Source organism: Mesocricetus auratus, unplaced genomic scaffold (genome assembly GCF_017639785.1).
Source record: "Mesocricetus auratus isolate SY011 unplaced genomic scaffold, BCM_Maur_2.0 Super-Scaffold_100046, whole genome shotgun sequence".
In the NCBI taxonomy this organism is placed as follows: Eukaryota; Metazoa; Chordata; class Mammalia; order Rodentia; family Cricetidae; genus Mesocricetus; species Mesocricetus auratus.
This window is the reverse complement of record NW_024429223.1, coordinates 6,648,350-6,669,376: the sequence shown is the minus strand read 5'-3', so window position 1 is coordinate 6,669,376 and position 21,027 is coordinate 6,648,350.

The window sequence follows — 21,027 nt, the reverse complement described above, 5'->3', positions numbered from 1 at the left end:
TCTCTTTCTCTTTCAGCCCTGAGTTAATCCTAACCCTAGATTCCTGCGTCTGTACCTGCATCTCTGCTTCTCTATCTATATTTTATTTGAGGTCTATAATAGCATTCAGAATTAGCTCATGAAACTGGATTACACAAAGCCAGCAGGTTTAAAAATACTCCAAAGATGTTGCTTTCATGCCTCAAATCCTTGAAAAGCCAAATGCATTCACTTCTGAAACCAAGTCTTGGGTTTTACTGGAAAAAAAATAAGGAAAGTGTTTAATAGCACATATGGCATAATTTTATTTGACATCTGTTTTGTAACAAACAATATTTAGCTCACTTATTTGCTGAATGATACAGTACACAGTGCAAACAAAAAGTCCAATGAACAGTTTTTACTGAGTTTGTAATATATCAATATTTATTGCAAAAGAATGCAAAAACTTAAACATTTAAGTGTGTTATTGATTGTAATATGCAAAACATTGATTACTGTATGTTACTATTACAAAAAAATGTCTTCCATGCCTGCTAGGGTATGAAAATGAGGTACATTTTTAGCAAGAGATGCTTCTCTGCTCCCCTTGGTGACATTTAGTCTTAGCCCTGTTCCCCCTTGTTTGTGTCATCCGGATTGAAGACAGCTGTCAATATATTTAGGATGCTTCCCACTCATAACAGCAAAAAAACCGGTGAAACTATTGGCTTAATTGCGAAGAGTGATTGATTTTAATGGAAACAACATTTAAGAACTCCGAATGCACTTTGTGTTGGCAGCACCGATAGAATGCGCTAATGAACCAAAAGCCTCGAAAGGATCATCAAAGGACAAGCGATGGTAGGTGTGGTGCTTTTCTCCTTCTACATTAAAGTTGGAATCAATCATTTGTTTACATAATTGGACGGCAGGACAGAAAGACAAGCTCTAACCCAGTAAAGGAAGCAAGTATTACAACTTTGCTCTCTGAGCCTCACGGGGGACACTGACGCGTTTGTCACTGCTGTTGTCATCAGAACAATGTGGAAACTGCTTTCTCCACAGATGGCTCTTCAGGTTGTGGCAGGTGGAGGTGACAGGGCTCCCTGCTCTGTTTGGCTTCTGGGCCTTAGTAGGTTTCTTTCTTTCTTTCTTTTTCTGCAGTCCATGCCGGCAAAGTAACTGCCGAGATGATCTGGCTTGACTGGAGGGTCTTGGGGCAAACGAGGAGCCCTCGGAACAAGACTCAGAAGAGAAACATTCAGGGCCAGTTTGTCCCAGCAAGCTTTTCTGAATTCCAGAAACAAAAACAAAAACAAAACCTGATAATGGTAACAAAATCAGCCTCTGACAGAGGCTCCCAGCCTTCCAAATCTTGCAGACTGCTCTCTGCATGTTCAGTGCCTTGCTTACCTCTCTGCCCCTGGCTCATACTTTATCCACGATGAGGTTTAAGCAGCTTAGAGAAAAGTCACAACCCTGGCCTTTCATTTTCCTACAGATTCCCCTACATGCTCTGGGCCTACTGTGTGTCTGTAGCTCCCAGGTCCTGAATTCAGGAGCCAAGGGAGGATAATAAGTACGTGGGTGGGGACCGAGTCCCTGCCTCTTGTTGCTGGTGCCTGAGGTCTTTTACCACCTCAAATTTGGTAGCACAGGGCACCTGTAGGCAGGTAGCTGAGCTTGGAGAAAAACCCTTTCCACCTTCATGGTGGGATGGTCTAACAAGTTCCCTTTCAGATGACCTGGGTTTAGAGGCCAGAGTGTCTGCTTCTGATTCTGTTGCCAGCGCCGGCCAGTGGGACAGAATATCAACTCAACCAGCTGCTTGCACCCCGGGAGGTCTTTGTCGATTCCGATGTTAGCGTCTGGAAGCCTCAGTTTCCACATTTTAGAGGAGGATTAAATAAGCTAATACACAGAAATGACTGTCTGGTACCTCACATTGAGTGAGCACCAGTTCTAGCTGGCCGTGGCCATGTATAGTGTTAAGTCCAGTATTCAGAAGGCAGGAGGATTTTCGGTTTTGAGGCCAGGCTGGGTTACACAGCAATGCTCTGCCTCAAAAATAAGCAAATAAAATAAAAGGAGAGAGAAAAGAAAAGAAGAGCATAAGAGAAAGAAAACCTCCAATGCATGTTCCTTCCATCCTGACAGCACCCAGGGCAGAGTCCTCTCAGGACCTGTTGCAGAAAGAGCAGCAGCATATCCTCAGACTGGGAGGTGGCCCTGGGTCGCTTCAGAAACAAGGAATTCACTAAGCCATGAGAAGGTTGTGCTTTGGCACCTGTCCTTGAGGATGAGTAGGCAGGAGGTCAAGGAGATAGGGTGGTCTTCATTCATAGAAGGTTCTAGAAGATGCAGTGATTGTAACAACTGGCAATTTGAGTTGTAATCCAGTTCTTAGAGTGGATGGAGGGGGGGAACTCAGGGCAGTGTGGCCAGTAACTCCCTTCCTCCTCTGGCCTCAACAGCAATTACAAGCTGTGAAGGAAACAGAGAACAGAGATGTACAATATATGTCACAAGGAAATAAGAACATTGCACAAGGAGAATAAATAATAATGTATTTTTCTGGCTTTAATGAAACTCTATAGATATAAAAAGCTGGAGAAAGAGGATATTTTTTTTTCTTTCAGACCTTAATTATAGCAGGGTTGTTAGTAAATTTACTGAATCGCAAATGTAAAATATTCTGATGGCCTGAGTAAAACCACATATTTAAGCCTTCTAAATGAACATTTCTGTTTTTTGAGTAATTTGTACCATCTGTGTCAAAATTCTGAGTCTAAAAAAAAAAAAGCAGTGGAACAAATGTTAGTTCCATAAAACAGTCCTAGTTCATTGTTGAAATTGTCACACATTAACATTGCAGGCCATCTGGGAAGACAAAAGCCTCTAACCAGATTGCGGAGATGATTTTATTGGTCTGGTATTAATCAGGATGTGGCATAATATTTAAGCAGAAAGGAGAGATGAGGTGAAGTGGGGCCCTCCATCCGTCCCAGCTGTATGCACAGGGTTCTGTGGTAACTCCTTTATGCTAAGGGTGCTGGGTATCCACACGCCGGTCATTGTCAGAAGATGTAAATCAAACGCAATGTATGGTTTCCGGTTTGGAAGCGGAGAGGCATCCTGGGATGAGGCTCCTGCCTATTCTAGGAGTGGGAGCAGGGCTATCAGAATCCACTCAGGACCCCTCTGGAACGAAATGTCAGGTTGGGTCCCTGGATCTCAGAGCACCCTGCTCCCACCCCTGGCAGTGAGAGCCCATGGAAGGTTTGGCCAGCTGCTCTGGTCAACCCAGCCAGACAGCTGCAATTCTGGCTGCTGCCGGGCTCAGCTCCCTGTGCTCCGGGTACCTCTTCACTGAGGCTGACACCCATTAGCCTCTTCAGAGTCCAGGCCCAGCCTGGCTTCCCAGAGGCTCTTGTCCAGGCCCATTTTGCATGGTCTCAGAGTGGACCTTTCCTCTGTGGGATGAAGTAGGTACGGTGGAAGTAGGTAATCTGATGTTCCTGGGGTGGGGGGTAGCTTTTCCTGTGTCTCCTTCTCCTCTGTGAGCACTTCGCTGAGTGTAGGAATGTCTGCACTGAAATAAATGCTCTGTTTTGTAAGAAATTTTGTAAACACAGCATACCTCTAAACTTCAACATGGTCTCAGTGGAAGGAACAGTAAGCTATCCCCAAGACAGGCATGGGAGGAACTCACATGGGCACAACAGCTTGGTCCCCAAAGGTGCCTTGCCAAAGGAAGGTTTATTCTCTCTCTCTCTCTCTCTCTCTCTCTCTCTCTCTCTCTCTCTCTCTCTCTCTCTCTCTCTCTCTCTCTCTCTCTCTGTTTGTGTGTGCGAGATATGAGTGCTGGCAACGAAACTCAGGTCCTCTGCAAGAACAGTAGGCATCCTTTAAAAATTCTAAAATAATAGGACTTGATAATTTTGCCTTCCTATATGCTTGTGTATCACATATGTGCCTGGTGCCCACAGAGGCCATGGACGGTGTCAGATCCTCTGGAGCTGGAGTTAAAGATGGTTGGGAGCTGCTATGCGGGTGCCTGGAACTGAACCTGGGTCTTGTGCTCTTAAATGCCGAGCCATCTCTCCAGCCCTCTCCAAAAGTATTTGCAAGGACGATTTTGATATGGTGTTGACTTGCCCTGTGGCACTGTTGAGGGTGCAACTCTCATGACCTAGGTGGCTGTGACTGCGTGGCTGAAGACTCTGCTGGATGTCAGAGCAACGGCTGAATGTGACAGGAGCCCTTGTCTGTGGCCTGCCTGCTGCTCAGAGCTGTGTCCAGGTTGCCCGCCTACTTCATTCCGTCACTGGAGTTACGTGATGTCTACTTCGAGCCACTTGGCAAGGTTGTCGAGGACGCCACAGTGTCGACTCCCCACGGGGACACTTCGACCCTTCATTTCTTGTCCATTACCCATCTTAGGAGGTCCCCACCGTACGAGCAGTGTCCACCTTTGCTTCGAATCCCCAGCTGTCTTGGGAATGCCTGACGGATGCACGTTCAGCCCACTGGAGGCAGAAGGAGACCTCTGGCACGGAGAACGGATCCAAGTTTCCAGGAAAAACACAGCTGGAGTGGAGAAGGGGCTGAGCACAGAGACTGCGAGTGGCTGGATCCCCAGAGCCCTCGCTGTTAAGGGCGATCATGGCAGTGTTTGAAGAGAGCTCTTCAAATGGGAGCAGACCACACTGCTGTTGCGTCAGCCTCTGTAGCAGCCCCCAGCTGCCTGGAGAGGCCTCGTTTTCTGGGCTCCCTGCTCCTACTCTCCGGGGGCCTTTGCACATGTCGTTCTCTCTGCCTGGAGGACCGTGGCCTACAGCACCAGTCACCCAGTCAATTCTGCGTCTTCCTAAAATGCCAACTCAAACCAAGCTTCTTTAGGAACACATCCCTCAGGGCTCCCGGCACCCGGCGCGTCTCCTTTGTGGCACATGCGACTTAATTAAGTAGTTTATTGCATAATTACTGTTTGTGCCTTCAAATATGAGCACAAGACGATCTCCTGTTTCCTCAGTTAAACAATGAGAGTGGTTTGGAGGGTTCCTCCTTACACATATTGTTTTTTTTTTGAGACAAGGTCATAATGTGTAGACCAGGTTGGTCCAGAACTTGAGATCTTCTGCCTCATTCTGTAGAGGGCTGGGGTTACACGAGTGTGCCACATATACAGACGTCTAAGGACAAAGTCAAAGGAGTCCATACCCCCTAGGACAGTAAAAGGACCACAGTGTATATCTGGTGCCACTTGTTACACAGGATGACCCACAGTGTGGCTCCCACCCAGCTGTGCTCTTCCTCACTGTGGCATGGCTGGGGCCCTGCCTTTGCTGCCTGGCGGGGCATTGCCTCTTGCCCTGGTCCTGCTGTGTGTCTGCAAGGTGAGGTGAGGTGTGTCAGCGCTTGAGTCCAAAGCCGTGGCCACCATTAGAGCCAGAGTTCTCCGTAGAGTAACCGCTCAGCTGATTGCCTTTATGTGATCCTTGAAAGGCCACTTGGCAGTGACATCAGCACCTGCAGTTTGGAGATCATGACTCCTCCCCAGGAGTAATAATAATAATAATAATAATAATAATAATAATAATAATTCAATTTGTTTTCTTTGCCCCTTTCCCCTTCTTTTTTCCTTTCTTCCTCCCCCCACCTTCTTTTTATTGTATCAGTTCCATGAGGTGACCTTTATGAGCTTCAAGTGTCGGCCTTAATGGAGGCCTACAGGACCAATGTCTTTTCCTTCAATTTTAAGCAGAACTAATGGAGACCAGAGTCTGGCAACAAGACTAAAGCCTTGAGCACGTGGTCCTGTCTGTTCCTTGAGGGGGTCATTCTGGGGGGATCTTCTGCCTGGATTTCTGACATCAGTGGTCACCCTCTCCCTTCTCTTCTCTGGGCTGTGTGTATTGCAGAAGGCAGGCCCTCCTTAGACCTGCTCGCTGTGGAGTCCCAGGACCTCCTGAGCAACCTGCGGGCTGGATGTCCGAAAAAGCCATTTTTTGAGTAAAGGCAGGAATAAAATTCAAAGTGTTTTGAAGAAGGGGAAAGGAGGAGGGGTGTGTGCTTGTGAAGCCAGTAGAGGTGACAGGGAGGGAAGAGAGACCTTCCCTTGAGGTATTCCAGAGCTGAGTCTGAGAGCTGCATCCACATACATAAGCACCAGTAAAATCACACACATATACACATCACACACAGAGGAACATACACACACACACACACTCACACACCATACAAACACATAAACACTCAAAAAGATACAAACACACACATTTATGCATACCACACACCCATGCACACAAACACAGAAAGCTGTGCGTATACACACATACCACACACCACACACATAAACGCACAAAGAAAAATATATATATACATATATATATAGACAAAAACGTATACATAAATACACACACCAGACATACCACACACATAGATACATAGAAACACATATATACACACACACCACACACACAAAGACATATGCCACACAGAGAAATGTACATACACACAGATAAACACACAAATGTATCACCTACACCATATACATACAAACACACAGAAAGGCACACATACCACACAGAGACGAATACAGACATACTTATAAACGTGCACACACATATCTAGAGGAACGTAAGCATATAGAGACGTGGACACACAGACACATCCAAACAGGTAGACAGAAACAGTCACACATAGAAGCTCACAGACACATGACGACATAGGGCAGATACACAGGTGACATAGAAACAGACACTTGGAGGCTCAGGCGCATAAGGACTAACAAATAAACACACAAGTAGACACAGACTTAAAGACATAGTAACATGTAGGTACACATATGTAGAACTGGTATACATAGACATGTAACAGGCATAGAAACACAGAGGCATACGTACTTTTGCAAACACACAGACATGATGATACAACGGTCACATGTACACACACACACACACACACACACACACACACACCAGAACCCCAAAGAAAGAGCCCTCAGACCAAGTGGGGGGGGGTCTGGAACTAGTGCTCTGCCGTGGCCAATCTCCTGCCTCAGGATCTGAGCTGTCTGAGGACCCTCCACCTATGTGACATTGTTGTTGGCTCTCTAATGTCTTCAATTTAAGTAAGAGCCACTGAGGTGTGGGGTTTCCTGGTGCCTAATGGCCCAGGGTGTCGCTGAGGGCTATTAACCCTGCTGGCCATTAATCCCAGGCAATGCCGGAGGCTATTACAGGCTCTATGGCTCTCAATGAGCAGTGATACTCGGCCCCTGGGAATGTCCCTTGCAGGGTTTTGGCTCCTTGGGGGGGTGGGGACCATTGGGTCTTTACTTGTGTGTGTGGCTGGCCTGTGTGCGTATGTGCACACGCGTGTGTGCGCGCATGCACACACACACACACACACACACACACACAGAACCAGAGGTGCCATGAAGACATGGGAGATGAAGACAGATGCCCAGGAAGCTAGTGGGAATCCTTGGTCATGGTCCTCCCACTGTATGACGGCAGGAGAAACTAGTGACAGGCAGAATTAATTGGAGAAGGTTTTGTTTTGTTTTTGTTTTTGTTTTGGTTTTTCTTCCGAGTATAGGAGACAGAGAGCCCAGTGTCCCAACTTCAGTGCAGGACAGGACACAGGTTGCAGGTATACCTGAGGGATATCTGCAGAGCTGAGGACCCAGCTGCCTCTGTCTGGGTGTACTGGCTTGTGCTGCTCCTACTGACTTCAGCTGCCCCCTCTCCTCTGAGGTGTCTGCTGTCTGTCTCACGATCTTTACTGTTGCATGGCCCTTCCTTCCTTCCTTCCTTCCTTCCTTCCTTCCTTCCTTCCTTCCTTCCTTCCTCGGTTTCACCTTTAAAATAAAGATCCAGGAAGCAGAGACTAGGGGTACTGGTTCCTAATTTGACTTCTTTCTTCCTCATCCATATAGTTTCCTCCCCCTCTTGATTTTCGTTTTTCGTTTTTTTTCCCCTTATTTCCCCCTGCTTGACTTCTGGCCTCTCTCCTGACTGTGGTGCTGGTTGGACACTCATCCCCTTTGCTAGGGGAGGAGCTGTGCCCGTCATCACCCTCCTGGGCCAGACTCCCTGCTGGCTACTTCCATCTTTCCTGTTTATGGCAGCTACCCACGGCAGCTCTGGTTGGATGGGAGTGATTTGTGCTGTTTTGGGGTGCAGAATATATGTCCCTTGCACAAGGTGTCTGCTCTTGGCCCTGCCTAGGGGGGCAGCAGATCGGGTACTGCTCTGTCTCAGTCAGCCCTGTCTCTGTACACCACCTCAGTCGCCACCATCTGAGGATTTGCCTGGCTTTGCATATGCTATCCCTCTATACCGCCTGTGACATCGGTGCAGCAGTTTTGCTGTTCCCATTTTGCAGGTGTGAACTGAGGGTCAGAGGTGGGTCTTCCCACGTGACATCCTGTGCTTACATGGGGGTAGATGGAGATCTCAGACAGAGTCCCCGACTCAGTTTGACTCCAGATGACAAGGACCAGATTCGGGTAAAATTTCCCCAGTCTTTGCCCTGACAGAGCCTGTCCAGGCTGGCCGCACTCACTGTTGTCCCTCAGGGCTCTGAGCTCGGAGAATCCTATCTGAGTCTGTCCTGAAGCCTGGAGCATAGGAAGCAGTGCTCCCCACCCTGGGGGCGGGTGGCCAGGAGTGTCACATGGAGGCAGTCCAGGAAAGCAATCTGGGGAATGATGTCCGGCCCCATGCACAGAAGAACCAGGATCCAGAAAATGTCACTGCTGGTTTATAAAAGTACGCCATTATCAGCCCCTTGCAATGGGCAAGTGGATTAAAATGCCATTAACACAGCAAATTAAGCTTACAGAGAAGTAAACAGAAATTCAATCAATAACCAGCATAGGGGGACAGCTGCTATTCCCAAACAGTCCCCCGGGGAGTGGGGCCAGGGAGTAGTTGAGGCCGGACTGGGATGTAGCTCGAGTGGGGAGAGGGGGCAGAGCAGGGGTGGGAGTCACTTATCCAGATACCGAGCAGTTGACATGTCCCTTCCGTAAGTGCCACCTGGGCGGCTGCTGAGCTCTGCCCATTCCGCCTGCTTCTGAAAGTTTCCCAGTAGATTTCACCCATGGAACCCTGTCCTCCTCAGGGGCGCTTATGCTGTGATAAAACACCATGGCCCAAAGCCAGCTGGGGGTTATTTCGGTTAACAAGTCAATATCACTGAAGGAGGTCAGGCCAGGAACTCACACAGGGCAGGATGCCGGAGGCAGGAGCTGGTGCAGAGGCCGTGGAGGGGAGCTGCTCACTGGCTGGCTCAGCCTGCTTTCTCACAGAACCCAGGATCACCAGTCCAGGGATGGCACCACCCACAATGGGCTGGGCCTTTCCCCATCAATCATTAATTAAAAAAAAAAAACAACGTCCCTTAGGTTTGCTTGCAGCCCGGTCTCATGGAGGTTGAGGTTCCTTCCTGTCTGATGACTCCATGAATTCGCCCTCAGCTTCTCTACATGTGGGCTGAGAGTCAGCCCAAGACACTCTGAAATGCAATCTGTCCCCAGGTACCGCTGAGCAGTCAAGGGGCAGATGGACTCCTGTTACACCAGAGACCTGGGCAGAAGGAGACCGCACCCCTGTCAAGGAGTTGGAGCACATGAATCAAACTATGCCAGAGGCTATAATGCCATCTCTCCCTGGATTATTTTTAAGGCTTTAACTTGAAAAATAACTTTATCGCTTAAAAAAGTTACCTGTTTCCAGGAGGTTACGGAGCTGGCTCAGTCAATACAGCACTTTCTGGACAGGCATGAGGACCTGAGCTCAGGTCTCTGGCAGGCATTTAAAATGCCGGGCTCAATGGCACAGGTCTGAAATCCCAGTGTGGGGCAGGCTGAAACCTTTGGGGGGGTCTTGCTGGCTGGGTGGCCTAGCTTAATTTGAGAGCTTCAGGTTTAGCAAGACACCCTGTCTCAAAAAAAAAAAAGGTGGAGAGTGATTGAGGAAGACCTCCAGCCAACACACACACACACACACACACACACACACACACACACACACACACACACACACCTCTAAGGACCAAGATGATATGATGACAAGGTACAGTAGGTGTGGTCTCCCCCTGGGTCTCATCTTGTGAACACCGACTCCCTATTCATCCCACCTGTTACCAGGCTGTGGCCGCTGTCCCTTGATCTAATATAGTCGCTTGCTCTGTCTGTCTATTATTGTCTTCCAGGGCAGGTGGGCTCTGCAGAGCTTGGGGACTCCTAGCTTGGATTTGAGCTCCTTCATGGGTGGGTGAGCTTCTGCCTTCTTGGGCAGAGACTAGGAGGAGGGACAGCTTGGAAGAGAAAGGAGGGGCAGGAGAGAGGAGAGAATTGGGAGGGGGAAGAGGGACATTGGAAGGGGGTCTAAGAAAGAGGATGGGGGATAAAGGAAAAGAAAAGGGAGGAAGAAAGGGGGTACAGGGGAGGGGCTTTAGTTCTGAGCCTTAGTGTGTCTAGGGCAGATTGCTAAACTGTCACATGCTCGGTAAATGCCTTAGCCCCCCCCCCCCGCCGTGTGTGTGTGTGTGTGTGTGTGTGTGTGTGTGTGTGTGTGTGTGTGTGTTTTGAGGTTTTGAGACAGTCCTGCTATCCCCAACTTAGCCTCCTGAGTGCTGGGGTTGCAGGTGTGAGTCATCATGTCTGGCTTTCCTGGCCTCCCCATGGGGCACTTGGATGTCTCTGACCTCACCATCTACCTTTTTTTCTCTTTTCTTGGAGGCCCATTGATCCCCCGCTGTCCAGTGTGAGGCTGTAAACTTTCAGGCAGTGAGTGGGGTGCCTGTGTCTGCAGGGGTCAGGTTGGCAGTCAGCATTAGGGTGTGGGGATGCCCCCCTGAATAAGGTGGCCTCATCCAGCCTCTCTTTCCTTTGCTGGGTCAGTGGCCTGCATAGCCACACCTACAAGCCCCCCCCCCCACCACACACAGGGGCAGGGGGAGTGCTGCTTGCAGGCCCTGGGGGTGATTAGCATCTCTCGAGGGAAACCCACTGAGCTCTCTTGCTACAAGAGTCTATATCTCTTTTACTTGGTTTTGACTCTTGCCCAGTGGCCACCAGAGTTCCTAGAGGCTGAACACCCATGGATTGCCATTCTCTATAAAGAGACCGGGGCATCCCCTTCCTGACACACTGGTGGGAGAGATCAGGGAGGAGGGAGCTGGTCTGACTTTGGGGACTTGGAAATTCCTCTGTTGTTTTTTTTTCTTCTCTGCCCCACATCCCAAATCCAACCTGAGTCCCTGGCCAGCTGCTAGAATTAAAGGATTAACAGCTTCCCAGTTCTCAGAGAGCTACATAGTTCAGGTCCAAAGCCAAGGCCACTGCTCCCTGTGGCTTGGCAATTGTTTCCAAAGCCTCCTTGGAGCTTGCCTCACTTAAGACCTCACTGGTGATTGTTCAATGTCCAGCGAGCGACGAGAACCCAGGTGCTATGTGGTAAGGGCTCTCTAATCCAGTTCCTAAGGGCATGGTGCCACTAGGTACACCTCAGAAGCCTTCTAAAACCAATCGAACCTCACACGGCCCTCAGTATCCTCCCGGGGACGCAGCCCCACCTAAGCCCAGATGCCAGGTTCCTCATGAGTGGCAGGGGGCTGGAGGAGAGACACTTAGTTGTTCAGAGAGAGAGAGATTTCCTGTGGAGAAGTAGGACTTTGAGTGTTCATCGTGTGTGTGTATGTGTGTGTGTGTGTGTATGTGTGTGAAGGCCTGAGTGTGTATGTGTGTGAGCTTGTGTGTGGGTGCATACTTGTGTGTGTATGAGCATATGTATGTCAGTTATGTCTGCATGTGTGAGCCTGTGTGTGTGTAAATGGCACATGTGTGTAAGGGCATGGTGTATGTGTATGGGTGCACATTTGTGTAAGCACGTGTGTGTATGAGCACATGTGTTAGGCTCTGTGTTTGCGTGTGTGTACACGTGTGTACACATGTGAGAGCACATGGAATTCCTGGGCACAAAGGAGCAGAGTGAGCCCTGGGCTGGGCAGTTAGCTTGGCAACCAAGAGCCTCCAGCAATGGTACAGTAAGTACTCTTTGGCCAGTGGCCTCTGGCAGGCAAAGTGGCAGAGGCGCAGATGAATCAGACACAGCGTGTCTGCAGGCCTGGGATGTTGGTGACAAATGCTTTCGTCTTCTTGGGGGGGGGCAGCAGGCACCACTCCATATGGGTGAATCTAGAAACCAGACTATCATTTGCTGGTGACAGTGCCCTTCATGGGACATAGGCACCTTCCTCTGACGGATGGCCTCTGCCTGGGAACCTGCTGAGACTCTGTGCAGGTGTGCTTTCAGATGCTGGAGTCCCTTGACACCGTGTCGTTTCATCTAGCTACAGCTGACAAATGGAGTTCTCTCTCTCCGTGCATCCAGGATGATGGCTTCCAAACATTTCTCAGGGCTAAGCCACCAAGCAGCTTTTCTGATTCCTCCCTAGGACCTCACCAGGCTAGACCAAGGGAGCCGTGTCTCCTCTTTGCTCCCCTCTGACGTGGGCAGGCAGATATGTGACTAGCCTCAGCCGTCCTGACCTCCAAACACCGCCCTCCATGTCACTGTTTTGGGGACCCACCCAGGAGCCTGAGATCCAGTCTTAGCTCTGGCAGCCTCTTCCTGCCTGAGGTTGGGCTGCCTCTGTGTGTGTGTGCGAGCATGTGTGTGTGCGCACATGCATGTGTTAAGTTTGGACCGATGCAGCCAGGGTTTCTGAAGAACAAATAAGAAAGGGTAAGCTTGTCTGAATGCACCTACAATCTCAGTTGAGGGAGGATGATCACGAATTTGAGGCTAGCCTGGGCTAAATAACAAGGACTTATCTAAAGTAAAAAAGTAAAAGAAAGGGCTGATTTCTATCTTGGGAACACCAAACGAGGTGGTGGTGCAGACGGTTTATTTATGAAGCAGTCCCTTTGTGTGTGGTGGGGCGGGAAAGGAGGAGGCCTCCACGCACTGCACATGGAACACAGAAGACCTCGAGGGGAGCGGAGCGACTGGGACTATAGTGCATGCTGCAAGTGCCCCCATGACCAGGAAAGTAGGTCCTAACCCGAACCCTGCCCTAACCTTAACACTAACACTAACCCTAACACTGCCCTAACCCTAACCCTAACCCTGACCCTGACCCTGACCCTGACCCTAACTCTACCCTGACCCTGACCCTAACCCTGACCCTAACCCTACCCTGACCCTGACCCTAACCCTAACTCTGAACCCTGCCCTAACCCTAACACTAACCCTAACCCTGATCCTGAACCCTGCCCTAACCCTAACACTAACACTAACCCTAACACTGCCAGCGTCAAGGAGGGCTGTTACCCAGAGACCTGTCCCTTCTGAGGCAGAAACTCATCCAGGGCTTTGGGGAGAGTCTGAAGTGGCACCCCACACCTGGCCTTGGAGTAGCAGTGCGTGGCTGCGTACGCCCAAGGGTCCCAGGCAGGAAAGTCCAACATGGACCACGGTGGCTTCTCTTTGGTCACATTTCTGGGTCCTGTTGGTTGGGGGTGTTGGGATAGTGAAAGTTCAGGGTGCCCAAGTCTGGGCTCTGCTGACAATCTTTTGGCTACACTCCTGTTGCTGATCTCGGGCTCTGGGGCTCTGGGGTCTGAGGACTTCCAAGGTGGGTTTTTCTTCCAGAAGCAAACCTATCTCCATCTTCTGGTCAGAGAGCTCTGCCATTAGACAAGGGCAGTTGTATTTGGGGTTCAGGACAGGACAGGTGCAGTACTGTGGTGGGAACTTAAAATGTCCCTCATAGGCATATATACTGGTGGTGCTGTTCTGGGATGTTCTGAAAACTTTAGGGACATACCTGGAGGCAGTAGGTTACTGAATATAACAATTTTCGATGCTATATATGGAAAACAATATATTTATTTACCAGAGAGAGAGAGAGAGAGAGAGAGAGAGAGAGAGAGAGAGAGAGAGAGAGAGATTCCAAGGGCTATGTTGTTCCTCTCTGCTTCCTGGATGGTGTGACTAAGTTTCTCTACCTCATCCTCCCTGCCATGATAAACCAACACCTCTGAAAACAATTAGAAGTCGTGTGAGCTGTGAGTGGAGGCATACCCCTATGACCCCAGCACTCGGGAGGCTGGGGCAGGAAGATTTCTAGTTTGAGCCAACCCAGGCTACATAGCAAGACTCTGTCTCTGAAACATAACAAAACAAAATGTTCTCCTGGGCTAGGGAAATAGCTTAGTTGGTAAAGTGTTCACCTAGCATGCAGAAAGCCCCAGGTTTGACCCCCAGCACCACATAAAACAACAACAACAAAAACCAAGTAAAACAAGCAAACAAAAACTGGTGTGGTGGCACATCTCTATAATCCCAGATCTCAAAGAGATGGAGACGGGAGGACCAGGAGTTCAAGGTTCTCCTTGACTATATAGCAAAGCCAGCCCGGGATACAGGAAAACCTGCCTTAAAACAAGTCAATAATCCTGCTTGTTGTTTCTGTCAGGCTTTTGTTCATAGCTATGAGAAACTCAGGAACACAGTGAGGTGGCGCTCACGTTGATCTCATGGTCTCATTATCTCCATCTGCAGACAGATGTGTCATTGATAGGCGGCGGGAGTCACAATGAACCATGGGACTGGACCACCGCTGGAGACATCTGTGTATTCGCCTATGGAGCTTATGTAGGTTGAGACAGATGCACGTATGCTCATGCATATCTCTTCCCTCTGCACACCGCACACTGTGACAAAACACCTGAGAAAATACACTTACAAAAGGAAAGACTTAGGTAGTCAAGATGGCTTGGTGGGAAACGGTGCTCACCACCAAGCCTGGTGACCTGAATTTCATCCCCAGAGTCCACATTTTGGAAGGAGAAAAAAATGGGTTCCTGCAAGTTGTCCTTGGGCTTCCACAGGCGCTTGCCCATGTGCGTGTATGTACCCACCTGCATAAAACAAAGCCTAAAATCTAATTTTATAAAAGGTTTACGTTGTCCCATGGCTTCAGGGGGATTTGTGCATGGTCACTGGACACTTGTTTCGCGGCCTGTAATTGGGCAGAACTAGTAGCAGACTGGATGGAGGGAAGGGAGGGGAGGAGGAAGGGGAAGAAAAGAGGGAGAGAGAGAGAGAAGAGGGAAACACACTCATTAAAGTTATGCCTTTAATGACTTATCCCTGCAAAGCTGTCCTGCCTTCCAGTAGGCCATTCAGATATGAATCGTTCATGGATTCATCTATGAACGTATTTGCCACCCAGATCCTTTCTTCCTCCTTTCCTCCCTCCCTCTCCATCCCTCCCTTCTTCTCTTCCCTCCATCCCTTCCTCTCTTCTGTCTTTTCTTCTTCTGGAGTGGAGGAGTGTATGCCATAGCACAGAGGCCAGAAAACAACTCTTGGGAATCAGTCCTCTCCTTCCGTCTCGTGGGTTTTGAGGCTTGAGCTCAGGTTATTGGGCTTGGCTGCAAGCACCTTTTACCCGCTGAGCCGTCTTACAAGCCCCGGTTTCTGATGCCATCCTCCACCACAGAACCAGGGTTCATTGGAGAAATGGTCGAATCTGGGGCAAGAAATGTACAAGATAAGCCTGGCACATGTAGTGTCAGAAGGTGCGAAGGGCTCAGATATGTGTGTACACACATATATGCACGCGAATGCACACACACGAAAAACATGCATAAACGCACATGTGAACACATAAGCACACATGCATGCACATACAGGAACATACCTACATTCATATACACTGTGAATACCTCCATGTCTAGACACATGAATGCACACAAATGCTGTCATACATACAAGCACACGTTTGAACACAGAGACATATATGTGTATTCGTGTGCACCCACGTGAACATGTCTGTGAACACACACACACTCATATGCGTACACATATGAACACACACACATATACACATGAGCATACGAGTATGCGCAGGAACACATAGACATGTGTGCACACATATTCACACACACGTGCACACACATGGACACACACTGACGGGGATGTTCAAAGTTATCTGAAATGGCTTCCAAAGACAAGCCTGGAACAATTTGGACAACAAAGTAAATGTGGGATTGGATTGCAGTCCGGGCCACAAGATAAAATATCCACAAGTCCATGGTGCATGAATAATATTACACAACAAGTTAATGAGTAAGGACAGGGTCCACATAGTTCACATAGTGCTTTGCTCTTGAGGAGGAGGCTTGGGTTCCCACCTGTTGGATGTGGCCTGCACAGACTGATGTCCTTCCAAAAGAAAAGAGGAGACAGGTCACTTGGGTGTGGAGAGATACAACCTTAACCACATAAGCAAGGCCAGTGCAGCGGCAATCGGTTGTATTGAAAGTCTGAGAGAGTAAGGACGGCGTTTTGGCCCAGGTCCCTTTCCCCAAGATCCCATGACCCCAGTCTCTTCATGGTGAGAAGAAAATATGACAGAACAGATGGAAGGATGTTCTACTAAATGCCTGAGCAGTGTTCCTCAAAGGGCCTTGAAAACAAAGTGAGCCCGAGGAGCTCAGCCCAGAAGAGCCTAAGGAAACAGGATGGCTCCACGTCCTGGGTGGGCTCTGCAGTAGAGAGAGGTAAAAGATACAGAGATCTGGATGGAGTGTGCCTTTGTAGTCACACGCCCACATTGGCTCTGGACGGATGAGGCGTGTGTTGCCAGAGTGTAAGGCCCGGATCTGTGTGACGAACTTTCCTTGTTGCTGTAGCGAAATACTCAACAGAAACAAGGGAAGAAGGATTTCTTTTGGATCGTGGTTTGAGAGTTTGGTCCATGACACTCGGCCCCATGTGTTTGGGCGGAGCGACAGGGTGGTGGGGAGGGGTGGAGCAGAGGGCAGATGTGTTAAGAGGGAACAGAGAGGACACAGACCCGGTGACCCTCTTCCTCCAAACTCACACCTCCTAGCTCTTGCCACCTCCCGATCATGGCAGTCCTACTACGAACCCATTGTCTTTTCCTTGGCTGGTCAGGTCAGGGTCCTGGTGATGTACATGCCTTTGGAAAGCCCCACAGACACAGAGAGGAGAGTGTCACTCATTCAACAGGTGTTTCTTGAAGCCATCAAGCCAATGTTTAAAATCAGCTGCCTTTCTTTACTACTTTCCTGGAAACTGCAGCTGACTGTCCTGTCATGGTCTCTTTATACACAGGCACCCTCTTCTGATACAGCTAAGCCTCTGACAAAAGGATCCTGGCTTGGATCTAGGGGCCTGGTTTCTGCCTATTGTGTGACTCTAAGGAAGTCACCTCCCCGCCCTTCTAGGCCTCAGTTTCCCCAGCTGTCAAATGACAAAGTTGAATGGCCACAGCTGTGCCTTGATGGTCCATACTTCATTTGCATCCTACTTGATTAGGTATGGAATCCTCTGATGCAGATGGACCTGGGTGATGGCACCTTTTGCAGTGCAGGAGGATTATGTTTCCAGTGGCTTGGCCAGAGGCCACATGCTCTGTCATCTGCCCAGCTGGGCCCTTCCATTTCTAGAAATGCCCCGAGGATTGCCTGTTCTTTTTGATGGTGCGAGCACGCAGAGATGACTTTTAATACGCTGTTTCCCAGGGTCCCAGAATGAAAATTTTAACAACTCAGAAGCCTGGTGTAGAAAGATCTTCTTTCTCCTGCAGGTTCTCCGAAGGGTATTCAAATGAAATTGCAGAAATAAATATGCACCTTCCTCATTTTTGATGAATGATCGTTGTACGCAGCCCAGCTATGTGTGTGAGCACTCTCTTCAGTGGGGAGAGTCATCCCTGTGAGTTCTCTGGCTCCGGGGCTTTGCATTCCCATGTGTGCTTCACAGCATCAGGCTGCAAACTTTACAGGACCTGTAAAGTGCTGACCATTGTATGAACCCAGAGAACAGGCCAGGACAGAGAAAAGGAATCACCATTACTCCATTTTCCTTTTAAAATCAATAGGTCTACTCCACCCCACCCTGTGTTATAGGCGTGTGCATGTGGTGTAGTTGCCTCTGCGTGCAGATATGCATACCTTCACATGGGCAGAAGCCAGAGAAGGATGTTGGGTGTCCCGGTCTGCTCTGTCCCCTTTAGGTGGGGTCTCTCACTGAACCTGGAGCGAGGCTGGTGACCAGAGAGCCCCAGCAATGCCCCTGTCTCTGCTTTTCCAATGTGCTGGGGTTACAGTCTTACACAAGTATACTCACGCTTTTTATGTGGGTGCTGAGGACTTGAACTCGGGTCTTCATGCTTGCATAGTGCTCTTGCCTGCTGGGTCCTGCCTGAGCTTCTGCAGATCTTTTATTATTATTATTATTATTATTATTATTATTATTATTATTATTGGTTTTAACTGAGACAGGGTTTCTCTGTATTGTTTTGGAGACTGTCGGTCCAGCCTGGCCTCGAACTCACAGAGATCCGCCTGCCTCTGCCTCCCGAGTGCTGGGATTAAAGGCGTGCGCCACCACCGCCTGGTGAGCTTTTCCAGATCTTATGCGTGCTGCCACAGTCTCTGTGAGTCCTTGTGTGCGCCCGCCCTGCTGTGACTGCAAGGCATTGTTTCTTGGAAGCCATCCCTTCCGTTCCCCTGCCTCTTACAGCCTCTATGCTTCCCCTCCCCATAGATTCCTGAGCCTTGAGGGGATATGATCTAGAAATCCCATTCGTGATGGCCGCCCGGAGTCTCTTACTCTCCTGCATACTGGCCAGTTGAGGGTGTCTGTGAATTTCCTTCTACTGTGAGAAGTGTCTCTGATGAGGGGTGAGCACTGCGCTAATCTATGGGTATAGCAGAGTGTCACTAGGAGTCATCTTATTGCTGTGTCCATTTAGGAGAATAACAGTAGTAAGTTCTCCACTAGGGCCCACGACCTCAGGTTCCTGACCTCGATAATAGTGTTAGGTTTCGATTCCATTTTATACCCTTCTCGTGCCTGGGAAGTCCAGGCCTGCCCAGGGATGGCACACAGAAGTCACATGAATCCATTTTCCACCTAAGAGATCCACGATGGAGTTCCTGGAGTGCATGCCATCTGTCCTGGTCCTACGTCTGTCTTTCCCAGCCTTCCCCCATGTCTTCTTTGAGTACCTGTAGGAACCGTCCAAGAAAAACGAGGGCAAAGATTTTCTCACAACCAGAAAAAAAAAAAAGAAAGAAAGAAGGAAAAAAAATCAACCACAAATCCCCAAAACTGTTAACTGGAAAATATTCCAAGATCAACACATTTTAAATCACTAATTAATACAGCTAAAAGGCATTTTTCATATTAGACTTATTAAAATCACTTGTATTTAAGTGTTTTTGAGCCCACATTTTCCGATGCTGGGTGTTTTTCTAAAGTGTTCTAGTCATGTTATGCAAATGCCTATTTAAATTACCAGGGGTATTTGTTTTCTATTTCTACTCTGTAAAACATAATTTTAATACAAGTTATTTGTGAAATGCACATTGGAAAAAAGAAAATAAGATTTGAGATGGCATTTCTATGATAATTTTATTGCAAATGTTGACCATGTTTTTGTATTTGTCGGCAAAAGGTAATGTGGAGTATACATAAGACATATTTCCGGGATTTATTGTCGTATGCGAACTAAATTAGTAAAGCAGAATTTGCTTCATTTTTTGAACCCGAGGCAGGGCAGTCCATCAGCCAAGAAGCATGTTTTCAAGGGTGCGGTGACGGCCATGCAGCGCCAGCTGAGCCTCGAGACATCATGGAGATTTGTGCTCCCCATGCTCTCGAGCGGGCTCTCCGATGCCTGCGCGCTGTCTGACATGACATTTGAGGCAGAAACATGGGCCTTTGCGGAGGACATGGGTGCTCAGCCTGAAGCAGGGCAGGATGCTGAGCAAGGGGTTACGGCCAGGGTCTGTGCATTGATCAGGTAGAAAACGTCGCATGTGCACGCAGCGGGCAGGAGGGGTCTGTGCTACACCAGGCAAGAGCCTCTGGGAAAGTCGTCTTGGTGGATTTTTCTAAATGCCTGGTCTTCCTATGCCCAGAAACTTGTTTATACACGTGTGTCCCTGATGTACTATGGTGGTATTGAGAGATGAGGACCTTGGATTAAAAATGAAGAATCAAGCCGGGCGTTGGTGGGGCAAACGCCTTTAATCCCAGCACTCCGGAGGCAGAGGCAGGTGGATCTCTGTGAGTTCGAGGCCAGCCTGGTCTACAGAGTGAGTTCCAGGACAGGCTCCAAAATGATGCAGAGAAACCCTGTCTGAAGAAGAAGAAGAAGAAGAAGAAGAAGAAGAAGAAGAAGAAGAAGAAGAAGAAGAAGAAGAAGAAGAAGAAGAAGAAGAAGAAGAAGAAGAATCAGTGTTACCACTGAGCCTCCTGGAAGCCAAAGGGATGGAGGAGGGAAATGTGTGTTCTGTTGTTATCCATCCATCAAAGATATCCACTTCTTGGGGGGAGGGACAGTTTCATCCTTGTGGAGTCTGCAGAGAGCCTTCAAAGGGGAAGAAAACAAGGACAATGGGGCACACCCCCAACCCCTCCCTGGGGATTCTAGACAGTGCTGTACCACTGAACCACACCCCTACCTCCCCACAACTGGGGGATTCCAGGCATCAATTCTGTTGCTGTCATCAACCCCATCCTATTTTTTAGTTTCTACTTTGAGATAGGACATCACCAAGTTGCCTTGGCATGATTTGGATCCTCCTGACTCAGCCTCCTCAACAGCTGGTATGCAAGAGCTCTTGCAGGGAAGCGATGAGATATGGGGATGTGTGTTGAGCATGGATGGTCCAGCTTCCATCTCCACGGAGGCTAGGGACCATGAGCTGGGTTCCCATGGCTCCTACTGTGCCACCACATAAGGTGAACCGAAAACGAAGAGTGAAGATGACACAATGCATATGCAAAGGTCCCCTCACACGCCTCTGTGCAACAGACGTGTACAGGTGCCCGGAAGACTGTATTGCGGATACATGGGTGGCACAGATCACTTTATCAAGTGCATCACGGGAAAGGGTCCACCCAAACTGTGCTGCACAGTTACTCACAGCTGCCGTCAACCTCATTCTGTGGAGGAAGGCAGCGACTCTGGGAGTCTCAGTGACTTTGCCGAAGAATG